We start from the raw sequence: 15,893 nt of genomic DNA on the forward strand, positions 1-15,893 counted from the left end.
GCAATAATTAAAATGGGTCCTTTGAAAAAGTCTGAACTTGTTTCATTTTTCAACGTCATTGAATCTGAATGCCTGGGCTCTTGTTTCTAATGCTAGGTAATATTTAAAGCATTGAAGTAAGGAGGAAAAAGATAATGCCGTATTACAATATTTGCAATGCATTTCCTTTTTAAAAAATGTCATGAAATGGTGAGAACATTTAAAAGGACCATAAATATGGAGGCAGTAACCAAAAGCATCAACAGCATTCAAGTGGGCCTGCATCATCACAGACCTGGGTGAGCACAAGATAATGTAGGCGGACGTGTACATGTGGGCAGTGGATCACGGTGTGGAGAGACCAGAGACAAGGAGCCTAATTAGAAGGCTGGAAAGGAACTACAAAGACCTTGCAGAAGACCATCCAGGGAAGAAATCATGAGCTACTTCCTGAGATCACTAAAGTCAGGGAAATGGTTGAAACATTTAGGAGGTGGTAACGCCAGTTCTTGGAACATGAATGGTGGCAGAGAACAGAAAGAATTTAGTTTCATATTGAGACTTATTGGACCAACTGAATATAAAACTCAGGGGGGAAAAACAGAATTATGAGGTAAGAAAACGTGTTATCCATGGACCCTGTTGAGTTTGAAACAACAGAAGGACCTGAAGATAAAGATATCAAGGGCCTGGGCTCAAGATGGAGGGAGAGTTGGAAGCATCAGTGGATGTGTGAGAGGAGAAGCTAAGCGAGAGGACACAATGCCCCAGGGAAGTTTCGTGGGGATGGATGAGGTTCCAAGGCTACATCCTCCGTGAACCCTAACCTTGTGGTTCCTTTTCCCCTTAAGGTCTTCCATGAATAAAAAATATTGGGGAATACTCGATCCATTTTTCTGTGATCAAAAATGTGACTGGATTACTGATGAATCACAGATGGTATTCTGAGTAAATCTACCATGTTAAATAGTCCAGTCTATTTTTTTGAGTAACGGTCCACATACACGTTGTAGACAGTTTGCCTTGTCCTGGGGCATAGAGTACTGGATTCTGCCCTCATCACATGATAGAGACCATAGGAAAGAGGTTTAGAGTCTTGTAAGTCTGAAAGCAACCACAGACTAAAGCTACTCTTTTGGAAGTAAAATAATGAGAGCCGGTCAGAAAGAAGGTGCTATATAGACCTCATGAGGTCATGTTCCCTTGAATACCCAGATCAGGTTCCATTACTGTCACCTTTGTGATAGTCAGTCATCTACTGAGTTAAGGGGTTCTTATTCCAGGATTCTCATTTCTAGGAACATGGATAGAAAGGCAACTGGGCCACATCCCCCTTGGCCAGATGACAACTGTGATGATGGACACAAATGGACCTTCAAAAACTTTTGACCATGTAATAATTTGATCCTCTTGAGAATTTTCCTGTCTACTGATCTTATAAGGAGAAAAACTGGGTTCAGTGACTAAGAGCTGTACAAGTAAAACGTCATGTTTAAGAACTGAACTACACTGAGCTTCTACAAAGACTATTTCCTCCACTTTGTTTTGGGATCAGAAATCTGTACGTAGTGAGGAGTTTCTCCTTTGAATAATATTTCTGAGCATTTTTGCAGTTGGCCCCACAACTGCATAACCTCCAGAACCTGTGAATATGCCCATTTCTATGGAAAAGGGAACTTGGCAAATGTGATTAAGGACCTGAACATGGGAAGATTATCCTAGATCATTCAGGGATTTAATCCAATCACATAAGTCCTGGACAGTTGGAAGGGAAGGTAGAAGAAAGGATGAGAGAGATATGACAGGTTAAGACCCTGAACATCATTGCTGACTTTGAACATGGAGCACAGGAGCCATAGCTGAGGAGAATAGTGCCCTCTAGAGGCTGAAATGGACATCAGTTGACATCCAACAAGAACCTGGGGACCTCCACCCTGAGGTCTTAAGTGTCTGAATTTTGTGACACCTCAAAACAGATTTTTCATCTAGTCTCCAGAAAAGGACACAACTTCTAATGAGACCTTGATTTTGGCATGAGACAGACCCTTTCCAGGCTTATCATTGTGGTGTTGTTTAAGCACTAAATTTGTTGTAATGCAATAGAAATCCTACCACAGTGTTAACATCCATAGAATATCAGAGAAACCCAGGCTCAGCCACTGGGACTAAAGGCATGTGCCACCATGCCCAGCTGTGTAAGATATCATAAATCAGTATGTGCATGACTTTTTTTTTTTACAAGTTTATATATCATTCAAAGACGTATAGCTTTTTTTCAAGTTCTGAACCCTTCTTAGGGAACTGAGAGTTTATGTATAGTCATTCACATCACTAAAGAGCAAGGTAAGCCTACAGGATGGCTCAGGCCAATGGCATGTCTAGGCCCTCCTTGCACTCATGAGCTGGAGAGAATAATTTTTAACTGTCAAACGCAGGTCATATGTTTGGAGATACCTGTACAGATTCTCAGCAAATAATAGGTAACAGTGACCTCATATGGTCAAGAAGTAAACAAGGCATGGATGCCAAGTTAGATGTTTACCAGTTAAATTCTTTTATATGTGCTGCTCTGCTGGAGAAAAGCCTCTTTCACTTTTCCTGAAGAACCCATGGAAATCTGAGTAGAATTCTAGACTTCCATGTTGTGATGCAAAATTATACTTACTGTTGCAGATGGTGCACTGGACCAAAGGAGAACAGGCACTGGGGGGCTCAATGGCTTTGCTCTGTAACACTACCCCCATCTACTTAAACCACCCCTGTGACTTAGTTTCTTACCTATTTTTATGTTAAGTTTTCCTTAGGATGTTTTGGCAATGAGACTAATGCTTCAAAAGCTTATTATACTGTGAGTGATTACTAGTTTTTTTTCTTCGTTATTTTCTGTGTCTTGAGTTACTAACTTAATAAAACCAGAAAAATTTGGAAAGTGTAGATGTAATAAGAGAATGCTCTATGAAAAGAGTCATTACAAAACTCTAAACTAGTGTCAGGAAAGCTCTCTAACCTTGAGGACAGAAGGCAAGTTTTCAAAGAGTAAAATAGCATTTAAATCCACTGATAAAATCACACAGATCTGGTTATTTATTAAGCTTTTTTTCTCCATCATGGAACCAGGAACAAACCAATGTCAAAACTCTTTGACCCACACTTCCTGTGTTTTCATCAATCATTTTCTGTACCCTGCTCAGTTTTATTCAGCCTCAGCCTTGTGTCTGCTCACAGCATCTGTGGGAAAAACTGATATGGCGTCCAGCAGTGTGGCCTGTGTGCTGCTCAGCCCCACCAGGGAAGGAGCTGGAGTTGCAGAAACCATCCTACCTGCTTGGCCCTATCTTACATATTGTTTTACATATTCAAGAACATAAAGGCATACTGATACAACACAATCAGCATTTTATTTTCTAACTTTTCAATAGCCTTTTGCAGAAATCTTGAATTCTGTTCCATTTACTTCAATGCCACTTGCCAGTTTTGAGGTGATACTATATGCTTGTACTTAGACACTAAGGTATTTCCTCTGCAACAGATGTAAGAATGTATCTACTGCAAGCTATCCACTTAGATTTCCTTTCACATGCCTAATATGTGCTTTCTTTCTTCCATTTGAGAAGTGTTTAGTCAGTACTTACTTTATACCAGGATTTTGCTATCCTTGGAATATAAGGACAGTAATCACAATTCTGGCCTAGAAAGGCTCAGAGTTTTGGAAGATTGAGGGGAAAACGCCACTGACTCCTCCTGGTCCAGGAAAGATAATGCAGATGAGTCTTATTTAAATGGTGGAAAGAGGAATGCCATTTAAACAGATCTACCATTCATCAGGCTGACTAGCAGTGAAATTATACAAAGGCATCTCTGGCACACTAGCCTCCCATTTTTATGCTCTTTTATCCTAACAGGATAAAAACTGAGGAACAGGTTTATACTAGGAATCGATTTAAACCCATCATGATGACATTTTGTGGATCTAAGGCTGATGGCTAACTGTGGAATAACATGCCCTGTGTCTTGTTAGGTACCAGGTTGCTAGGAGGACTCTGAGCCCAGGGCTGGAGGAAGAATCGGCTCTCTTTTCAACATCTCTGAGATCACACCTGGTCCAGGTCAGATCATATTCCCTTTCTTAGGTGTGAAAGGGAGAAGGAGATGAGAGAGGCAGAGGGAAAACAGTAGTCAGAGACTGAGCTGCCAAAAAGGAGGTTCTCGCTGCTTTTATCAAGGCTGGGGGGACTGGAGGAGTTCACACTCGCCCTCTGCTTGCCTCCATGCCAGCCCTGTGGTGCCCAGAGGAGCTCGGCACAGACATTAAGCCAGAAGACTGGAACGACAAAGATCCGGCATGGGGTGTGGAAAAGATGCTCTCTGAAAGCAGGTGGATCTCACCCTTCTTTTCAGGATGAGGAAGAGGGCAGGAGGTTGTGTGCTTGCCTGTGGCTTCTTGAGGTTGGAAGAACCCAACTGGCCCAACCTGGCCACTGCTGTTTACTGGTGCGCCAGGTCCCTTACCCCTGGCTCCTTCTTGGAGATGTGCAAACAGCCACTGCCTTCCTTACCATCTCAAGTAACCACTTCTGTATTTCACTGTTAAAATAGAAATTTATTAGAGGTCATTTAAACCAAATTCTTCCAGTTTCAAACATCAGAATCTGAGTCAGTAATGATGCTATTAAAGTGAAAAAAAACACCACATTTCATTTTAGTCCTCTTTGATACCCCGCCTCCCTCCAAACAGTAATAAATCTCTCAAATTTTTAGGATTCAAAAGCATCTTTAAAGGTCTGGCATCTAATGTCTTGTTTTAGAAGCAACCCAATCCAAAGGCGGTTAAACACTTGATCAAGGTTACACTGCCTGGAAACCACTGCTTCCTAGTGATAAAAAGATACATTTTTCAAATTGATTGGAGAGCAGCCACAAAATGGCTTTTAACTTCAAAAACTTGAAGTTAATGAATGAACCTTCCCTATTGGTTCTGGGAAGGGCCCTGAACGAATCTTATCTTTGCATGTTGGTATACCAGTAAATTTTATTACTAGCAGTTTCACATACAGGTCAAATTTGTAGCTGTCCATATAGATAGGCTGTAGAGGAAACGTAAATGCCTTTTCTCACTTGAAAATTTCTTTTGAATCAATGCCTAATTTTTAAATAAGTGAATAATGTAAACATCATGGAAAGTAGATACCTTTAAGTATTTCTTCTCCATGTTCGCATTTTCTTCTTCAAAAAAGTGACTGAGCTCTAACATCACTTTCAATTTTTGAAGGTTTCTCAGCTGCATTCAATTTTCTTTTTCACATTCTAAAGAGCCATGACAAAAGGATTTTGAAGAGCTTATCAAATAAACAATGGGTGTTCCAGAATTATTTAATTATCAAATTTTATTGAATAGTAAGTTTTGTTAAGTATTTTTTTTTTTTTTTTTGCTTGTTTGCCAAGTCAAATGTTCATTCCCGTGTTCTTTTTATAGAATGTGTGATTTGAAAGGCCAAAAAGTCTTTGGTCATTTTGACAGCCTTAATTACTCATTAAAATTGGGAATTACTAAAATCATTATATGAAGAAAAGCTCATTGTGCTAATCATAAATGGTGTCATCTTTCCAAAGAGACTCTCTTCCAGATCCTTTTTTAAAACTCTGCCATTTTGGTTTTTAATTTATATTACAGAGCTGCCTGGTTTCCCAAATTCTGTGTCAGGAGATGAGGCATGCTCAAACTAAATTAGAAAAATTGAGTATTTTTACATTTTTGTAGTACTAATTAAATGAACTTTCGATGAGTGGGGTCCATTAATTCTTCTAATCTCACAGGCAGACATTTCCACAGTCCAATTGCAAAATATTAACACTTTCAAAGGCAAGCGTTTTTCTCTATTGTCATGAACTTGGTCAAGTTGATTAACTTTTGTCATTTCTGTACCATTAAATGTAGGTCACCATGTCAGTTCCAGCAAACACATGCATTTATTTCCATCCCACTGACACTGCAGTGAATGATAATAAGCAAACAAATATCACTTCAATGGAAAAAAAATCCTCTTATTTCTGAACACGAACATTAAAATCAAGACACGAGAGACGATGTAACCTATGCAACACTGCAACCCAAACACTCCATGCTAATTTGCCAAAAATGCATTTCTGCAGAAGGAGAAGAATCAAATTATGCCTCTTTCAGAGATGAAGGAGCTTTTGTTTGCAAAGCTTAACCCACTCCATACCAGTCATGTCCTTGGGTAGTGACTGAGCACTCATATCCTGTCCCAAGTGGCTGTCAATCCCAATATCCTGTATTGCCAGAATGTCATGAATAAAAAACTGTTAAGCAAAGCAAAAGTAGCCACAGCTCTGCTCTTGTAAAGAAACTCTTTTTTTTTTTTTTTAGAAACTCTTTCTATGGCTGGTATTCTGGAGTTTCCTTTGCTCACTGTTCTTGCAGTAGATGTTTAACTGCATGTTTAATGAGGCCTTCTTTACCAGGTAGGATTAGTAGGCTGTTTGACAGTGGTCAGGAGGAACTCAAACCTTGGACTGCCTGCATGGGGTCCTGAATTCACTATTGATTAGATGTTTGATTTGGATACATTCCTGGTCTATAAACTTCTTTCCTCATCTATAAAATAGGAATGGAAACCTATTGCAATAGGATTATGGTAAGGATTAAAAGAGACTGTACCAGTAAAATACTTGGCACACAGGGCATGCCCAGAGTTCCTGAGTGACTGTATGTCTAGCTTTACCAATCTTTATGGAGACTATGGAGAGGATGAGTCAAAGAAGGACAAGTGTATTTGTCCCCACTATGATTCCCCGCTTATGTGCACCCAGCCCATTCTTCTGACTTTCCTTAAGCACCTTATTTGCAGTGAGAAAGAGGCTTCGCCTCAAAAGAAAAAAAGAACTGTTTTCATATGGTAAATGGAGCATAAGTATAGCAAAATGGACAAATTCAGAAAGATCATTTTGGGTAGCAGTGAGAGCTATGAAGAAACAAAGCAGAGTAAAGGGACAGAGGGGACTGAGGGACGGGATGCTGGGCAGGGGTACTTCCACCTGTTGATGCTGGATGACCTTCCGAGAAGCAGTCCTTGAGGGATGAGGGGGACTCACTGTGAAAACTCTGGGGCAAAAAAAAAAAAGCAAATAAACGGACCCAATCAGGTGATCCCCTAATTTCACAGATTGGGAAACTGAGAGGTAACTGTTCAAAGAGACTCTCCAAAGAGAGGGTTTGGAATTATAGTCTTCAGACTCACAGGCTCTGCCATTTCCTACTCTAACTCCCATTTGCTAGACTTCTATGTGGCCAAATTGCTAAGAGTGTATTTTGCAACTCTAAATGGGATAATCAAGAAAATAGTCTTCCGAGATGGTGGTGAAGGACAGCCAGTCAAACAGATCATGGACTACATTACAGTCTACGAAGAAAACAAAATCTTTAACTCCATGGAATCCCATCCTTTGGGGATTTGAGTGTGGACAAGATAAATAATTTTCTTCTGGGACTCAATGACTATGAGACAGAATAACATCTTGAAGATTTTCTGATTCCAGCAATGGGTCTTTCTGATGTAGCCAATTATTATCAAATCCCAATGGTCAATAAGGTAGCAATGAAGGTCTTACAAAGCAACAAGAAATCATCGTTATTGCATGATCTATCCATCAGTTTAGGCAACCGATATAATATAGGTGGTTTGAATAACATTTCTTATCGTTCTGGAGGTTAGACATCTAAGGTCAGGGTGCCAGCCTGTGGGGTCCCTGGGGAAGGCTCTCTTTCTGGATTACAGATGGAATCTTCTCACTGCATCCTCACCTAGCAGAGAGAGGACAGGCTCTACCCCACTTCTTCAAAAATCTCTACTCTCCTTATAAGAGTCCCACTATTGTGGTCTATTTTACCCCTAATTACCTTCCAAAGGCCCCATCTCCAAGTACCATAACATTGGGGATTAAAGCTTCAATCAAGATTTGAGGAGGACATAAACACTGAATCCATAACACATGGGCTGGGATGGTGTTTTAAGTGACCTAGCATGGGGAATAACACTCTTCACTCTGCAACATGGCTTTAGTGAGAACTTGCACCCTATGACCCAGGATGGGAACTTTTGCTGATTTAGAGTACAACTATTTAATGTCTGAGATAAAATATGTTTCTTAACCTAGATGCTTAAATTAAGCTCTCACTACAATTAGGGTGGTAGATGAAGAAGAAATACAACACGAACACACAAGCGATTTCCCTAAAGTCATTAAGAAATGAACCAAATTCCATTTTCAATCTCAGGTGGTCTGAACTTCATTTTTGCCTTAAGCAAAGCATTCAATGAGTTCCATAATAAACCACATGGCATTAGACTTCCATACAATGAAAATATGTCTTTAACTGATCATATACTGCAAAAATATGGCTAATGTTGTAATTTAATGTGCTTATGAGTAACCAGAGGACCTTGTCAAAATACACAACTAGTATGTCTGGTGTGGGCCCTGGGAATCCGCATTTCTAGCTATACCCAAGTGATGCCAATGCTATTGGTTCTTGGATTTCACCCTGCTTGGTGAAAGTCTATCACTGCATCATACTGTCTGTTATAAAGAATCACAGGGAAACTGTCTTGTCTCTTGAATCTTCATAGAAATAAAAATTGGAAATGTTAAGAGCAAATTATTCTCTCTCCTTTTTTTAAATGGATCTATTCAGTCTCATGGTCTTTTCCTTTTGACTTGGGCACAAGAAGCACCTTTAGTAAGTCTGTGATTTCATGGTTATGCATTTTATTTACTGGTTCTATTTCATTGACCCACATCTAACTTTGTTAATATTGATGGGTTTTTTATATTTATTTTTAGTTTTTGGTGAACACAACATCTTTATTTTATTTTCATGTGGTGCTGAGGATTGAACCCAGTGCCCCGCGCATGCCAGGCGAGTGTGCTACCTCTTGAGCCACATCCCCAGCCCCTCATGTTTTTTTGTTACAATTGCTTTTGGCCTCCTTGCTTACTATGTTTGGTTACTTTACTACTGTCTTACATGCATCTTTGTGAAACACTTCAAATCCTGCTTTTAAATAAGATAGAATGTGAAATATGAAAAGAATCTTAACACAACCTAGATAAATGAAAATATGTGCTCCAGGATACAAGATGCATTTGGAAATTTTAGGCACGTGATGGAGGGTGCTAACAAACTAAGAATGGAGAAGCAAGTGATTTTAGAAGCAGACTTGCGAAGGATTAACCCTGTTACCTGTCACAGTTCACTTCAGGCTTTGCCAGGCAGTCAGGATGAGGATGACTCAGTGCATTCACATTGCTAAGGATTTAGCAACTGAGCTTCCAGTTGCCTAAGGAGGTACATGGAAAAACTTCACTGTCACTACTAACCTCAGGAATACTCAAGTGAACGCTGGCAGCTACTCTGAAACACTCCTTGGAAGAACAATTTCCTGTTCCTTGGGTAGAGCTACATCTTAGATAGCCCAAAGGGCAAAATCAACCAAGGCCAACTCTTTGTGTCCTCCAATTTGGAGATGCCATGAAGCAGATACTAAACTGCAAAGCTGCTGGAAGTTTGCTGGAATAGTAACCCTGTGTGGCTACTATTCAGGATGCATAAAGGTCCCTTGTCAGTTACTTGAGCTTTGAGCAAGGTATTTAACCCTATGTGTCTCAATGGCTTCCTCTACAACTTGTAACAATAACTTCATCTGAGAATTAACTAAAACACTTCACATTGTGTGGGATAATCAATAAATGTTTTACCACAATACATTTACAACTCCTCGTTTTCTATACTAGGCCATCAAGAAAAGTGGTTGAGGAGGAAAAGATAGCCCCAAATCATACATGGTGACTCATTCTTTCACTTTCTTTTTTGGACCCTTCATGGAAATTTCTAGAACCAATGTTGTTACTGTTTATTTTCAAAGTTATTTCTTCAATGTCTTTGAGAAGTCAAAAACATGAGCAGATACAATCAGTACCATTCAAAATTGATTTTGTAAACTAAGTTTGTTTTGATGTCTTTACCAAGCAAAGAAGACAGGGAATTTCCTCATATGACAACATAAATGTGTGATTTCTGCTAACGCATAAACATCCTTGTCACAAAAAGCCCTGTCAAAGGAAAGAAATGAGGTGGCAGTGAATGCCAAACAGGCCTTTACTTTGCATATTGTTTTCAACTCTGAACATCTACAATAAAACAAGTGTTTTCCTTTCATTCAGTACATTCAGTATCACTTTCCCCATCTTCTCACTTATTCTGACAAGACTTTTGGGAAATTCCAGTCCCACCCCACCCCACTAAATTTCTAAAAATCCCTCCTACTTTCAACTATTTAAATGTCAGGGAGTTCAGAGGAGAGGAAATTCTTCCTTCTAGGAATTCCTCATACGCATGTAAACATGTTTGCATATTCATTTCTTCTCAATCAAAGCTCTTTGGTAGGTCAAAGGTTCAGCTTCTTAGTCAAAGCTACATATAATATCAAAAGTGGTATTATAAGGGTATACAGGAGTTAGGAGGCATCAAAGCAAGGAAATGGAATTTTTGTAATTAATGAAATAAAATACACTCCTCTCTTTACTCTTTACACCTTCTGAGTGAGTGGGCAGGAAGAAAACATAGTGGTTAACTCCAATCCCTTCTGGCAGGATGCTTCCTCTTTTATAAAAGATTAATAATAGCCAGGCATGTTGGCACAAGCCTATAATTCCAGCTACTTGGGAAGCTGAGGCAGGTGGATCACAAGTTCAAGGTTAGCCTGGGCAACTTAGTTCAAACCTGCCTCAAAAAATGAACTAAATAGGGCTGGTAGTGTTCAGTGGTAGTGCCCCAGGTTCAAACAATCCCCAGTACCAGAGAGATGGAGGGGTGGTGGTGGTGGGGGAGAACACCACATAAATGAATCAACCCATTTGGTACAAACACACTTCATACATTTTAGAAGAAAGTTTCTTATCAAGACAGAATTTCTAATCAGTGGCATTACCACTTTGAGGCTAACATGGTATGTATATTCAACCCAAATAAAAAAACACTCAAATCCTGACATGGGAGAAACATTTTTCAATTCATTTTAGAGCTGAGGTTTTATACTAGAAAAGCTTGTTTTGTAAGACAAGCGGCAATGGCATTTCAGAAAATTATTTAAACTTGACTTGATCCTATGAATTGGTCTTTGCATGAGTTGTTATTCATTTACTTTCTACAAAAAGTGGGGGATAACTGAAAGCAGCATACATTTCTCTTTTCAAAATGTATGGCTTTTATTCATAACTGCTCGAAAAATAAGATGGATTCTAACCAAGACTCTGAAGACACTTAAGCCTGGTCCATTGCCTTGGGTCAAAAATGAAATCAAGTTTGCTTTGGTGTATACCTTTACCTCCCTCAGCTACTGCCCTCAATGCAGGGCCCCTGGTCGCTGACATCACTCAGTAACCCTTTGACTGCTTCCACATTCCAAGAACATCTTGAAGGTTTCTTGGTCTATGTGTGAATAGAAATCAATCAGTCAATAAAAAATAAATCACACACACACACACACACACACACACACACACACACACACACCATTCACAGAGTTCAAAACAACCTTGTTAATTTGACAATCTCTTCAGCTCCTATTGGATCTGACAAAGTTCAACCCTACAGCAATCTCTTAACATGCAGGAGGAGTTGGGTTCCTAAAACATGGCTTTCAGAAAGGACACTACCTATGCAGCAGCAAGATGGATTTTCTCAGCAGGACTTTTCAGTGCCCTTCAAATATCTTTCACTAGCTGACAGCTTACACACACAGGTAATCCACCCAGTCTGTGCTGAAATGAGTGACCCATCATTTCACCCCCTTATTCTATTCTTTTTCTCCCTTGACAACCAGGCTTTGAGGACCTCTAGAAGACATATTAAGAATCTAAAGGGGTTGGATCATCACAAGCCAGGTTTAGTCTCCACCAGAGTCTAATGTCAAGGTTGTAGGTCCCAAACAGGCACCCCGCCTCTCAGCATTCCCCCAAGTGGGGGTACTGACTCAAGAGAACTCATCACCTTCCTGCTTCCCTTCAAGAGCTGATAGGGAGGAAAGCAAAGCACATGTCTCACTGCCAAAATCGCTGCCAACACTGCCTGCCTAGATGTGTAAGATCCCTTGAAAAGTCTTGGCAAGAGCTCCTCTGGAGTGTTGGCCAAGGAGCTGAAGTGAAGCAAGGGAGGCAGAGGAGCACCTTTGCCAGTGAATCCTCCTCCCCTACTTCTCTTAAAGACACTGAGCTTATTCACTGTGACAACATACTGCTAAGATTTCAAATCTCATACAATTTTAGAGAAAGGGTTTGTGCATATGTGTGTGTGTGTGTGTGTGTGTGTGTAGAAGAGATACACTTTATAGAAATTTCAGTGCTACAAAAATTCTAGGAGAACACACTTAGAAACTAAATACAAACTAAAAATAGATGCATGCTGTTTATTTCAGTTAAACGCTATTATGGCTGTATTTCTCTATCACATTGTAAACTGGATTCTGTAAAAGGAATCAATTGAAAAGCAAAGTTATTGTAAAGCAAATGGTAGAGAATGACAAAGTTGCAATCCCAAATGATGGTTCAAAAGCAAAAACTGTTTTCTACTCATGTCTTAAGATTTCTTATATCTTTTCCTTTTTTTTTTTTTTTTGGTTTCAAATGTTCTTTTTGACAGTTTGTCCTTCCTGCGTGAAAATGTCCATACTGATATCAGAACCACAGGCCGTCCCTGGCACAGGGCTGGCTAACCGTCCAATCATCTGGAGGTAGCTATAGAGTGCAGCCAATGGTGAAAAAAAAAGGGGGGGGACCCAGGCCACCAACTCACTCACCCCCACCTTCTTGGGCATCTGGTGCCTCTTCCTCTGCCAGCCAATTTGCTTCCGTTCTGTTCAACTTTCCGACCTCTAGCTTTAGAGAATAGTCCTCACTGTGGGAATTGGCTCTAGCTAGCCTTTGGCTACCTCCTCATTGGTGATTGACAAGAGCAACACTGTCTTTGACACTCTAAAAAAGAGCCGTTTAATTCCTAATGATATTTTACTGGCAAAAAGGTAAATGAAACACACAAGGAGGATTCCGGTCCAGCAAAGTCAAGCTGTGAGCTCAGCTGCAGAGCCTGGGTCTCCATGTAAGGCTATTCCTCTTCCCTTTCCCACCAGAGTGGACTCCCCGTCTTTTGCCACTTCCACCCCAGATTGTGACACCTACTGGAATTTACGAACATCTGGAGATGTATGTATAGGATTTGGGCACCAGACACTGGCTGCTGCCCCATAAACTTCCCGCGGAAATCACCCAGTACTCAGAAGGCATTTCAATAAGGAAGTAACTAGTAAGGCGCCACTGAAGGGAGAACCCCGCAAAACCTCAGAAAAATACCAGAAGCCACTTGGACCCTTTTAATGATCCACGTCTCCACCAGCCAGTACAATTTGCCCTTTCTGGAGCAGTATAAAGTGGCTTGTGGGGTTTTACCCTGTGGTAGGAGCGCTGAACGGAAATACATTTATTTCCATGCTAGAGTAAAGGTGGTGGGGAGGGTGTCCTAGCTCAAGCCGGGGCCAGGAGCCCAGATAACTTCCTTTGCCCTCTGCTCAGTAGTCGACCGGGGCGAGAGGAATGCGCAAAACCATGGACTGAGAGGTGTAGTCTGTAGATCCCCACCCCCGACGCGGTCCCTTAGCACCCAAATCACCTATCCATAAAGTGGATGCACCCCCGCCTCCTCCCAACCTCCTCAAAACCTGGGCACATCCTCTCCCACGCTGCATTTCTGCTGCCCAAGCAGCTGTTCCTCTCAGCGTCCTATGTGCCCCAAAGCGCCCCGTGTCCTTATGCGTTGGTGGCACTGCCTGGAGGAGGTGGCGTCAGGGGCGCCCGCAGAGGCGGCGGGGGAGAAGTGCGGGGGCGAGGACTAGTGAGCTGCAGGGCAGGGGCGCGCCGAACTTTCGCGGAGGCCCGCTCGGGCCCCCTGACAGCCCCGAGCGCGCGAGGAGGCTCGGAGGACGCGCCGCACTCACCCGCTGCTGCTGTCGGCTGCTGATGGCCACCGGGGCGGCGGAAGCGACGCTGTGCCTGAGCTCGGCCGCCTGAACCTGCGGGTCCGCTCACTGGCCATCGCCGGCCGCGCTGATCCCGCCGCGGTCCCAGAGTGCGGGTCCCTCAAGTCCTGCCCGCGCCAGTCTTCGTTACCCACCCGCCGTTCAGGAAGCAGAACTCGGAGCTTTTCCCCCGCTTCCTCGCTTAACTCACGAGAGGCGGGTTTTTCTGTCTTGCACCCCCACTCTTCCCACCCCCTTCCCTCCGCTGAAGCTTCCAGACGACTTTCCAAACTCTGCGCTCCCCTGGGCTGGGCGTGCACAGCCACTCGGCGGGCTGCCCCCGCCCGGCGGCGGCACAGCTGGAGCAGGACTCGCGCAGGGCGGCTCCAGCACCGCCCACCGGCCTCAGCTGGCTGGACCGGGCTGCCACTCCGGGGACCGCAGGCGGCGGGGGAGGGCGCCCGGCGGCGGCTGCCAGGCTCCGGGAGGGGCCTGCCCACCTCTACCATCCCCATTTGGAGAGTGCTTGGAAGGTTGGAGCTCTGGCCGCATTTGCTGATTAGACCTCTATTTTCAGACTGGAGAATGCGCGGGGGCGAAGCTCACGTCTTCTATCCCTGGACAGGGGTCAGAGCTTATTGAGGGTCTGGTGGCTGGGATATCTGTAACCCCTCCTAAGCCAGCGTTTTGAAGTCTCCATTGTCCGAAGTCCCTCCTGAGAGAAAAGGACTGTGGAATAAGCTTCCGCATTCATTCTCATCCTCAGCCAGTATTCATTAAGCACCGAGTGTATACTAGTTTCACACTGTTCTAGAAACTCAGGATAAGGAGAGTAACTTACCATCCCCACCTTAAGGCTGTATGGGACTGATAAGGTGTTTGGTGGTGGAAGTGGGAGACAGCAAGTACCCACCTATATAAATAAATGAATAGAAGAAATGAACAAGGCAGTGTCGGGTACTAATGCCATCTAAACCGCAGCATAGTAGGGTAGTGTGGAGTAAGAGATTTCCAGGCGGTGGTAGGGTGAGGAGGTAAGAGTTGAGTTGTGGGGTTACTGGGCAGTATGGGTCAGGTTTGGAGAGTGGACTGAACATTTGTATTGTTTTTCTGTTCCCAGTCTTACCAAATGTCTGTCTGGCCTGCTCTCTGCCTATCGCTATCTGATTAAAGTCTTCTAAGATTTCTCAGCCTGAGTCACATGCTGGGTGGTTTTCTAACTCAATGTTGGCAGGTGGAAGAAAGATGCTAGCCCCTGGGAGGGCAGTCTGGGGAGATCTGGGATAGCCTCTTCAAGTATTCTGGGGTTTTTAGCCTCTTTTTATGGTTTTGTGACCCTGCCATTTTTTTCTAAAGTCAATAAACATGTAGTTTTAACCCAAGTTCACATTTCGGTATAAAGTTCTAAAACAGCTGCTAAATGCACTTGGGTCAGCTCCCTGCTGCCTAGGACTCAGTTAGACAGAAATACTGACTTGGCATCATTTCAGCATATTGTAGAAATTATGCTTGGCAGGAGCTCTGGAAGATTTTGGAAGTATCTGAAAGATCATCTGGTTCCAACACAACCTATAATACAAAATACTGTATTCTGCATTGTATATGCACTTTCCCATTTGGTACTCAGTACGGGAACCTCACCTCTAAGTGTAAGCAAGTAGGTGGTTACTTCTGTGATGGCTTCAGGAGATCTCTGTAGGAACAATTCTCTCTAACCACACCCTTTAACAGGTGCACCTGTGTGATACCTTTAAGTGCATAGTCTCTTGAGATAATAAATTAAACCTGAGCATTTCTGGAAAGGATACCTAATTTGTCTCTGATTTC

At 42.4% G+C, this 15,893-nt stretch overlaps 1 long non-coding RNA gene across 1 annotated transcript in view; it reads right to left on the reverse strand.

Moving 5' to 3' along the window:
* The window catches only part of LOC144377586 (uncharacterized), a 95,007-nt gene extending 80,679 nt beyond the window's left edge, over window positions 1-14,328 (reverse strand). The window contains exon 1 of the long non-coding RNA XR_013438577.1: window positions 14,046-14,328. This is a non-coding gene — a long non-coding RNA (uncharacterized LOC144377586). The remainder of the gene's footprint in view (window positions 1-14,045) is intronic.
* Window positions 14,329-15,893: the final 1,565 nt, after the last annotated feature.

Source organism: Ictidomys tridecemlineatus, chromosome 5 (assembly GCF_052094955.1).
Source record: "Ictidomys tridecemlineatus isolate mIctTri1 chromosome 5, mIctTri1.hap1, whole genome shotgun sequence".
NCBI classification, from domain to species: Eukaryota; Metazoa; Chordata; class Mammalia; order Rodentia; family Sciuridae; genus Ictidomys; species Ictidomys tridecemlineatus.